The following is a 9,324-nucleotide window of genomic DNA, read 5'->3' on the forward strand; positions in this document are numbered from 1 at the left end:
ACTGGTGGTATAATATATAATTAGATTTACCCAAGCCAGTAACAAAAGTGTAGTCCTGGATTACTGTATTCGCCTGACCATGGAGACACAGACAGTCTCCCATAACCTCTCCAGCCCCTTTTACCACCCAGACAAACTGGACTTTATGATGAAATGGTATTACAACCAAAATCACCACACAAACACGTACTAGGATACAGTCCCCGTCCCAGAGAGTTTATAACCTAAATAAACAAGCCAAAGAGTAGGAAGAGAAATGGTGGCACAGAGAGGGGAACTTACTTGCTGCAGGTCAGCAACAGCGCTGGGAATAAATGCAGGATTCTGACTCCCCGTCCACTGCTCTATCCACTAGGCAATGTTGCCACATACTATGCTGGCATAATCTGGCCCCTAGAGAGTGTGAGCTTTGTACAGATGTTACAATGAGATCACTTTACCTAGTGGTTGGAATCGCTGCACATATATTTGATATGTTTGTTATGAAAACTCAGTAAAATTTTAATGATAACCCAACTGGTTCACCAGCAGACGATTATCTTGCTGCAAGCAGGTCATTCAGGAGCATTCACTGGCCCAGAATCTAAACAGCATCTACCCAAGATAAGCTTTTCTTCAAACATGAATCCTAGAATGAGCAGTTGCATTAAATCAGACCATATGAATTATTCATCAGCTCTGATTTAACATTCATCCTGACACCGAGGCAAAAGCAAGCCATATATTTGCTGGTTAAAAACAACGATTTGCATTACAGTGCATAATAATGCAAATTGTTATTTTATCCTTAACCAACAATATTGTTACTACAATAAAATAACCTTACAGGCACATGGAAGTCTTTATCTCTTGGTACTTTTAGTTCCTCTGAGACCCAATGCTAATTCCCCATATACTAGAGTTTTATAATATATATATTTAAAATTCTACCTTTGCATTTAGAATAATATCAGAAACGGAAAATAAGAGACTACAGATCATAATATATTAAAAGGGTGAATGTAGTTTTACATTTTCTGTTGCAAGTTGTGCAATCTTTCATGTTTGCTGTTCTTTCTGTTCCAATTCATTTTTTCAATAGGTTTTTCCTCCTATCACTCACTCACTCACACACACACCACACACACACACACACACACAGACACACTTCTTCCATATCTCTCCCATTCTCTACTGTAAATGTTCCAAATTAGTTCCTTTGACTTTTTTCCTTTGTTTTTGCATAGGAGTTGAATACATTGATTTCTGAGCTTAATAACCTACAATGCGCAATGCTGCCTGGAATGCTGAATATATAAATCAATATCATAGGCTGCTGGTACTAATTATTTCAGCAAAGTCTCCCTGCTGTATGTTGCAGCTTTCATTCAGTTGTGTTATTTAGTGCACTATAGTTAAATGGGAAGGTGGCAATGCTAGTGATATTATCTAAAGTGCAAGTTCCCTTTACTTTACATTGATTTGATTAGTGTCATTTCAGTACAGGTTATAGGGCCAAATCCTTACTAGTGCAGACTCCTTTCGGGTGAGATGCTAAGGGGACTTCAGTAGGGGAACTGCAGGTGTTTAACAGTGCTTGGATTTTGATCTATTGATCTGAATGGGAGATTTCAGCCTCGTCTGTATCGCCATCTCTAAGGGACAGAGGACAGATCATATTCATCAACAGCCCTACCTAATATTCACCCCAGCACAAGCCCTGTACCCCCAGAGCACGACTAAAAACATCCCCTTCTGGCGTGGAGCGCAGCAGCCACTCTGTACCAGCCACGTGAAACAGAGTTGAGGTGAAGAAAATGTCTCTAATTGAAATCATAGCATGAATTTAAATAGGCAAAACATAATTAACCCCACTGAAGTTTGGCCAGGGCACTTGGGCTCACATCCCTGCTTTGATTTAAAAAGTGCATGATGGGGCTGTATTGAGCACGGCAGATCCAGTCCTCAGTTTCATGTCTCATGGGAAAGAACATGATGCACTGTAGGTGATGCAGGCCCATTAGTTGCCTCAAGCAATGTTTCTTACTCACTTTCAAAGCAAAGTTTTGCCTCTGAAATATTCACACAGATTTTTTCTTTGACTCTGCCTAATATATACAGAGTAAAGCGTGAAGCACAGCAACACCACTCCAACAGAAAACTGACATGAACCAGCGTCTGCCTTGTAACTGCGTAGAACTGTTGGATTCTGGACACATGGGGCTGGAACAGATTGCACAGATCTGGCTTTTCCTGTTGCTATTAATGCATGGCAGAGAGGGTTTGTTTTTGTGTCTTGATGTGAAGAAAGCTGTCAGCTGGAAGAGACACAAGTATTGATATTTATTTCATATCAGAAGCAGATGTCTCTCCTGACTAGCAAGTGGAGAAATGTCAACTTTCCCAAGGAGAGTCACCAATACTGGGGGAAGGGCGCAAACAATACTTGCTTGTTCCATGAAAGAATGTTGACATTTTTTGTGTATACTGATGCAGGTAACTTGAAAGCCTTCCTTCAGTTATCATGTGTGAGTGAGAGCCCCATAGTTGTTCTTGACACACAAAGGAGATATACAGCTTCCCTGTCAGGGGAAGCCCTTGACTCCAGGAGAATCACCATGTTGCATAAAAGCCACTGTAGCTGCCTTTATGCCGCCTGCTTCTTGCAGGCACACTTGCACAGAATAGGGTGGGGGGATTCCTGGGCAGGGTGCGGGAGAGCTGAAGTACAATATGCTCCAGATAGTCCTAGCTGGCAGAGTGGTTCCTAGGGACCTGTTGCATCCAGTCTAGCTAAGTTACTCTGGGGCCAAAGATCAGGGGAGAACAGTTCAACTGGACCTAGAGGATCTGGCTCCCAATATATCAATGTATTTTTAAACTACACAAATCTCTTGATGCTTAGAAAACTGTACAGATCACCTGTCTCATAGTACCTAGCCAGTACTGCATCCTGTCCCCCTCAGGAGTTTGGGTGAAGGTGAAAATGATGAAAATGGGGAAAGGAAAAGGTTGGTATGAGTTCTGGGTGAAATCAGATTATTGTGGTGGTTCCCTTCTTCACACCCTGAGTTATACATACCAAGCCCTCTCCTAGGAGACTGTATACCAATAAATCTCAATTGTGCTTAAATGTCTCCACAGATTGTACATCATCACACAATTAGTGGTGTGACCAGCCCACAAATGCTTTGCTTTTGTTGGGGATTTTCTGGTCTGAACAAATATTTGGTTCCATTTCTTTAATGATTCATTTATCGACTGAAGCATTGACATTGGCTCTGTGCCTTCTTCTCACATGGTACAACAGACCTAGAACCAAGTTTGCAACAGCTCTAGTGAAGCACTGGGAGGTTTCTTTGTGTCATTGTCTAGTGTTCTGTACTAAAGCTTGGTTACTAATGTGACTTTTATTGTGTCCTCTCTCAAAGAAAACACTTTCCAACTTCAGCGGGTGGTTTGCCTGATTAAGGACTTCAGCATTTGAGTCACCATGCAATGAAACTGAGATTTCAATGCAAGTATCTATTTTAAATTACCATCATCCATCCTTTGTTCTTAAATGCCATTTCCTTATTTGTGTTAAAACCCAAATACAATGATGATAATTTACCTGGTGCTTCATGTTATCAAAGGGGCTGAGTAGATATTATTATTATATGCTTTGGCAACACCTAGATAGCTGGTTATGCCAAGAACACCTCATTGAATTTATTTCAGTGCTACACTTATGTTAAAAGGCACATGCCAAGAGTTACGAAGCAGAAAGTTACTCTTTACCTGACGCTACCCTGCCTTTGCTGCAAGTCCTGCTGCAGAGCAACTTTTTACATCTGGTAGGTGCAGGGCATTCATCCATTATGTGCTTCTACGTCCATAAAGATTAGGACTTTGTTCAAAAATTGAACTAAAAAACCCAATCAAGTTTATCCTCCCTCCACCTCCCATCCCAGTCAGGCACAGTAATAAAGCGAGCTGAAGCAGAGCACATGGTATTGAAGAAAAGAAGATGAATCGCTGAAGGAGGCCCTGGTAGTTGAACCAATGTAGATGTGATTGTTCCTCTTCCTCCCGCCTCCCGTTGAATCCATTAGCTGGCTGTTAACAAGACATCATGTCAAAGGTTATTTTGACATAATCCTCCCTCTGGTTTCCTCCTTCTCTTCCACTAGTGATTTAATGCCTGGCTTTACTCTCCTCTGAAGATACTTTTTTTTTTTTATGGATAAGTAGATGCTTGCATGTGCTCCACATATAAACTCTTTGCAATTAGGGTAAGGCACAGGAGCAGAGATAGTTATGGTTTCACAGTCTTAGGGCTTCGGGCTTGTCTACACCTGAAATGCTACAGTGGGACAGCCACAGCACCTCTTCAGTGTAGACACTGTCTCTACAGTGATGGGAAGGGTTCTCCTGCTGTGTGTAGTTAATCCACCTCCCTGAGAGGTGGGGGCTAGGTTGATGGAAGAATTCTGAACCAGAATAGGAGCTACTGGAACATTTTGAAATGTAAAACCCTGCAGCATTGTATAATGTTCTATTGTATTACTTCTGAACTCACCAGCTGAGATAAACATCTCAGAGAGAGCGCATGTCTGTTTAATTACTTTAGATTACACTAGCTATCAATTTGCATTATAAAAGTATTAAACTAAAAAAACAGATGCTCTGGACATGCTCGATTCATGCATCTAATGCGTCCTACTAAAAATTGAATTTAACTGGTCATCCAATTATCTGAAGAGGTGATCTTTTCAATTGTATTTTGCTATGTCTTTCAAATATCTAATACCTTTCCCTTTCACTCTGCTTCCCCTCCATATCATCCATCTCATTAGGAGACTGAGGTTTCAGCTGACCCCTTGAGGAATTCAGTGCACTAAAACAAATGAAACTATGGCATAATCATCTTAGAAAAACATACACACATGATAGAAAGTCCTCTTAAGATAGAACCATAATTGAAGATTACATGAAGCAGAGCTATTTAAGGCACTGTTTAATATAATTGCTAAAGTCCATTTTAATTAGCCAGTGCCATGTTCCTACTGTAACTGGTGTAAAATAGCAATGACAGAAATGTATAGAAAATAGTGACCAGTGAGCCCAAGCCACCTGGAGATCTCTGGGTTCTTTCAAGTTTGCATATTGACCTGAGAAACTGACAATGAATTATGGCATGACACTGAATTGACAGTCCTGTAAAGCTTAAGACTATGACAAAATCAAGACATTTTGCATAGGAAGACACCCATGTATAGATTCTCAGGCACTGGGGTAGGTGTTCTTAAAGTGGGTCCCCAGCTGCAGACCTTTTTAGCAAAGGAGATTAGACATGTAGATTGGGGCAGCAATGTGGTTAGGAGGATGGAGCACTAGATTAGTAGTCAAAAGACGTAGCTTCCATCCCAGCTCAGCCACTGGGTACATCTCCCATGGGAGGTGTAATTTCCACATCAGCTAGATGTACCCGTGTTAGCCCTGATCAATCTAGTGTGCTAAAAATAGCAGTGTATCTGCAGGCGGTGCCACAAGCTAGCCACCCCAAGTACATATGTCTAGAGTTTCGGTTGGTATTGTACACAGCACAGCTAGCCTGTCCCACTACACTGTCCGGCAGCTACATTGATATTTTTAGTGCATTAACTCAATCAAAGCTAGCATGGGTAAGTCCGCTTGAGATGGAAATTACATCTTTAGCTGGGGCGTATGCATACTTACTCACCTGTTCGAACATCTTGGTCATATTCACTTTTCTGTTTCCTGTCCTATCCTTTCCTAGTATATTTCGATTGTAAGCACTTTGGGGACAGGGACCGTGTCTACCGCATCCAGCACAGTGGCGCCTGATCTTAGTTGGGGGCCTCTGGGTTCCACTGCAACACGAATAAATATTAAAAACTACAAGACTCATGCATTCACTGAAGTCTTCCTATTGTCTGCACAGGAGTGTGCGAGTGATCCAGAGAGAAGGAAAAATAGGAGGAGACAAAGGAATTACAAATCCCAGAATTATGGAGAGTTGTGGCGGTTCAATGACAAGACAGAACACAGCTTTTAGCAAGCAAGCAGGCTGGTCTCTGCTAACAGGCTTCCGCCTGTCAGCTTTCCACCTTTCCCTTTATTCTCTCTCTCCCCCCGCGCATTACATTCTCCAACAGATAAAAGGAATACACTGGCTTTGTTTAACATTCTTATTTACCAATTTCTATCTACCGCATTCCTTGCTCTCGGGCCTTGAGCCCAGTCCTGAGAGGCTTCCCACGGTTCATGTCATCTTGGCGAGATTCCAAGGTTGATGCCCTTGGATGGAGCAGTGTGCGCACTGCTCCTACACAACACTCCGGGTGTGCCCTGAATGTTGCCAAGCACATAAACCTTCATGAATCCTACAGAGAGTGATCAAATCAGGATTTGTCCCACATTAATGCGGTGTATCTGTTCAGCACATAGATACCAATGACAGACACTTCAGAAAGAACACAGCTACAGAGAGTGAGCAGCGGAGGGATGTTGAATGTGCGATACAAGGGTGGGCACACCACCTCATTCACGCAGCAAAGCTTATTTGTTTAGTGTGTTAATAATGTGCACTTATGCAATACAACACTTTTCAACCACAGCTCACAAGGCTGTTCACAAGGCAGCTCAGCATCGCCATCCCCATTGTAAAGATGAGAGAAATGGAGCCAGAGCGAGATTGTGGGCTGGATTTTCAGAGTGCTCAGCACCCACATTTGGCGCTATATTCTTCAAAAGTGCTCAGCAGCCAGCAGCTCTCGTTGAGACCAGCGGTGAATCCCTACCTTGCCTACCACACAATGCAAACGAGTAAATCTTCACCGTCCAGCAGCTTCCACGGGTCTCTGGTTCATATACATAAACGTGTGTGGTTTTTCTAAGATGATTATGCCATAGTCTCATTTGTTATAGTGCACTGAATTCCTCAAGGGGTCAGCTGAAATCTCAATCTCCTAATGAGATGGGTGATATTGAGGGGAAGCAGAGTGAAAGGGAAAGTTGTTAGCAATTGAAAAGATCACCTCTTCAGATAATTGGATGACCAGTTAAATTCAATTTTTATTAGGGTGTATTTGATGCATGAATCAAGTATGTCCAGGGCATCTGTTTTTGAGTTTAATACTTTTATAATGCAAATGGATAGCTAGTTTAATCCAAAATAATTAAACACACACACTCTCTCTTTCAGATGTTTATCTCAGCTTGTGGGTTGAGAAATAATACAATAGAACATTAGACTATGCTGTAGGGTTGTATACTTTGAAATGCTACTATGTCGGATCAGAATTATTGGGAGATGGATTAGAATAGGTACTTACTACAGAAAAGGTTTTTGATAGAAAAACTGGTTTCTTTACCAGCCCTCTCCTTGCAACAAGTACATTCCATCCATCCATCTTCTCAGCGCAACTTTGAGTTTGAAAACAAAAACAGAGGTAAATCTAGGGTTATAATGTGTGGGTCCATTCTGAAAAGTGACCCTGAAAAAATGATGTAGGCCTTGATTTAGTAAAGCATCTGTTTTGAGGACTGCACTTAAAACATATGCTCTACTCCTATTGACTTCAGTGGGACTTAAGCACATGCTTTAGTGCTTTCCTGGATCGAGGCTGCAATGGGTTCTAAAGTTGTTTCTTGCTTCTGATGCATTCTGACCATAGAAATAAAGATTCTGCAGGCCAAATTCTCAGTCCCACCTGTACATCCCCATTGACGGCTGGTGGGCTTGCACACGTGTCAAGTGAGGACATGTTTTCATCTGCAAGATCTTTCTCTAATGCATCACCATCAGTAGTAAGGAAAGATCTCAGCGTGTCTCTTAGATCCTAGTTTCACTTTTCAGGGCTGGCAGTTGGGTTGCAAGTTGCAAGATGTTTTTCTAGATACATTTGATATAAAGTTGGCAAACCCTGATAAACGTGGAACTAAACCTGAGTGAATAACTGATTATTTTTTGGTTTTGGAGGAGGGAGGGGTTATTCATTGATAGTTCTGAAAATTTGGGGGAAAAATTCAGTTCGAGCTGAACCAAATCTGAAAATTGCAAAATTTTGGCAAATTGAAAAAAATCTATTTCAGGCTGAAAATTTTTCACTTTCATTCATAGTGACAATGAGCATCATTCGGCTAGGGAAAGCAAGTGAGAATGACTCTCTAGCCCTGTGGTTTGGGCACTGATATGAGTGACTCCGGTTCAAGTCCTTGCTCTGATGATCACTTATACAAAGTGGAACAGCTTCAACAGGAGAAAAGAGAGCCCTTTCCCCCAGTAGTGGCCAGTGGTTAAGGCAGTATGCTGTAATGTGGAAGTATCAAGTGAAACAGAGGGAAGAATTGAACATTAGCCTCCCACTTCCCAGGGGAGTGCCCTCACCAGTGGGCTAAAGGGAGTAAGGACAACCACTGCCCCTCTGGCTGTTTTTTGAATGTCACTTTTCTGAAAGCAAAAATGGCTGCAACTATTTGGCAAATTTGTGTCCAACGAAACTGTATTTTTCAGCAAATAACCACTTGTACAAAAAAATTTTGCTCAGAATTCCATGCTGCCGTTATAACAGAGTAACCTTTTAGAGACTTTAAAATGGGATAATGATGACACAGGGTGAAGTTGGTAATAGCTATGCATCATACACTTGGCTTGAAACCTGGACCCCAGACCCGGATCCAAACTGCGTGGCTCATGCCTGTCTCCAGTGGTCAAATTGGAATACAGAATCTGATCATCCCTGAGTATTGGCAATGTTCAGAATCAAATCCACACTTGACTGCTTCACTTTGTTTCATCTTGCTGTGCACACTGTTGTTCCATATACCTGCCCAGTTGCAAGATACATTTATTACACAGTATGCTGACTGCTGCAATGCACACTTGTGCCTTTCTTTAGACTGCTGTGTGGAGCTGAATCCCAGTTAGCGTCTTCCCCTGTTTGCTTTGGAAATAAAGCAGCTGCTGTGGCTTTCAGCAAGAGCAACTTGGCAACTAGAAAACCCAGCTAGCAAGAAGTGGAGTAGTACAGTACGCTTCTGTTCTTTGTAGTCCTATTCTTTATTATGGAGTATTTTATTTTGTTTGGCTTCCAAACGCTGGATCTCAGGGAAGTCAACCAGATTCTGCTACAGCGTGCAGCTGTGACCTCTGGACTATTGGTATTTCTGTATTTGGAGAACTGTCCTGACAGATAAACAACCTGGCTGGAAACTCCACTCTTCTGTTCAAAGAAAGTTCTGTCTCCTGTTCTGAATGCTTTCTATTCTGCAGAGGAAAGGGCCATATTTCACAGTAGACACAGAACCTTCCCTTGCTTTAGACCACCCGGGTGAATT

Source organism: Chelonia mydas, chromosome 15 (assembly GCF_015237465.2).
Source record: "Chelonia mydas isolate rCheMyd1 chromosome 15, rCheMyd1.pri.v2, whole genome shotgun sequence".
NCBI classification, from domain to species: Eukaryota; Metazoa; Chordata; order Testudines; family Cheloniidae; genus Chelonia; species Chelonia mydas.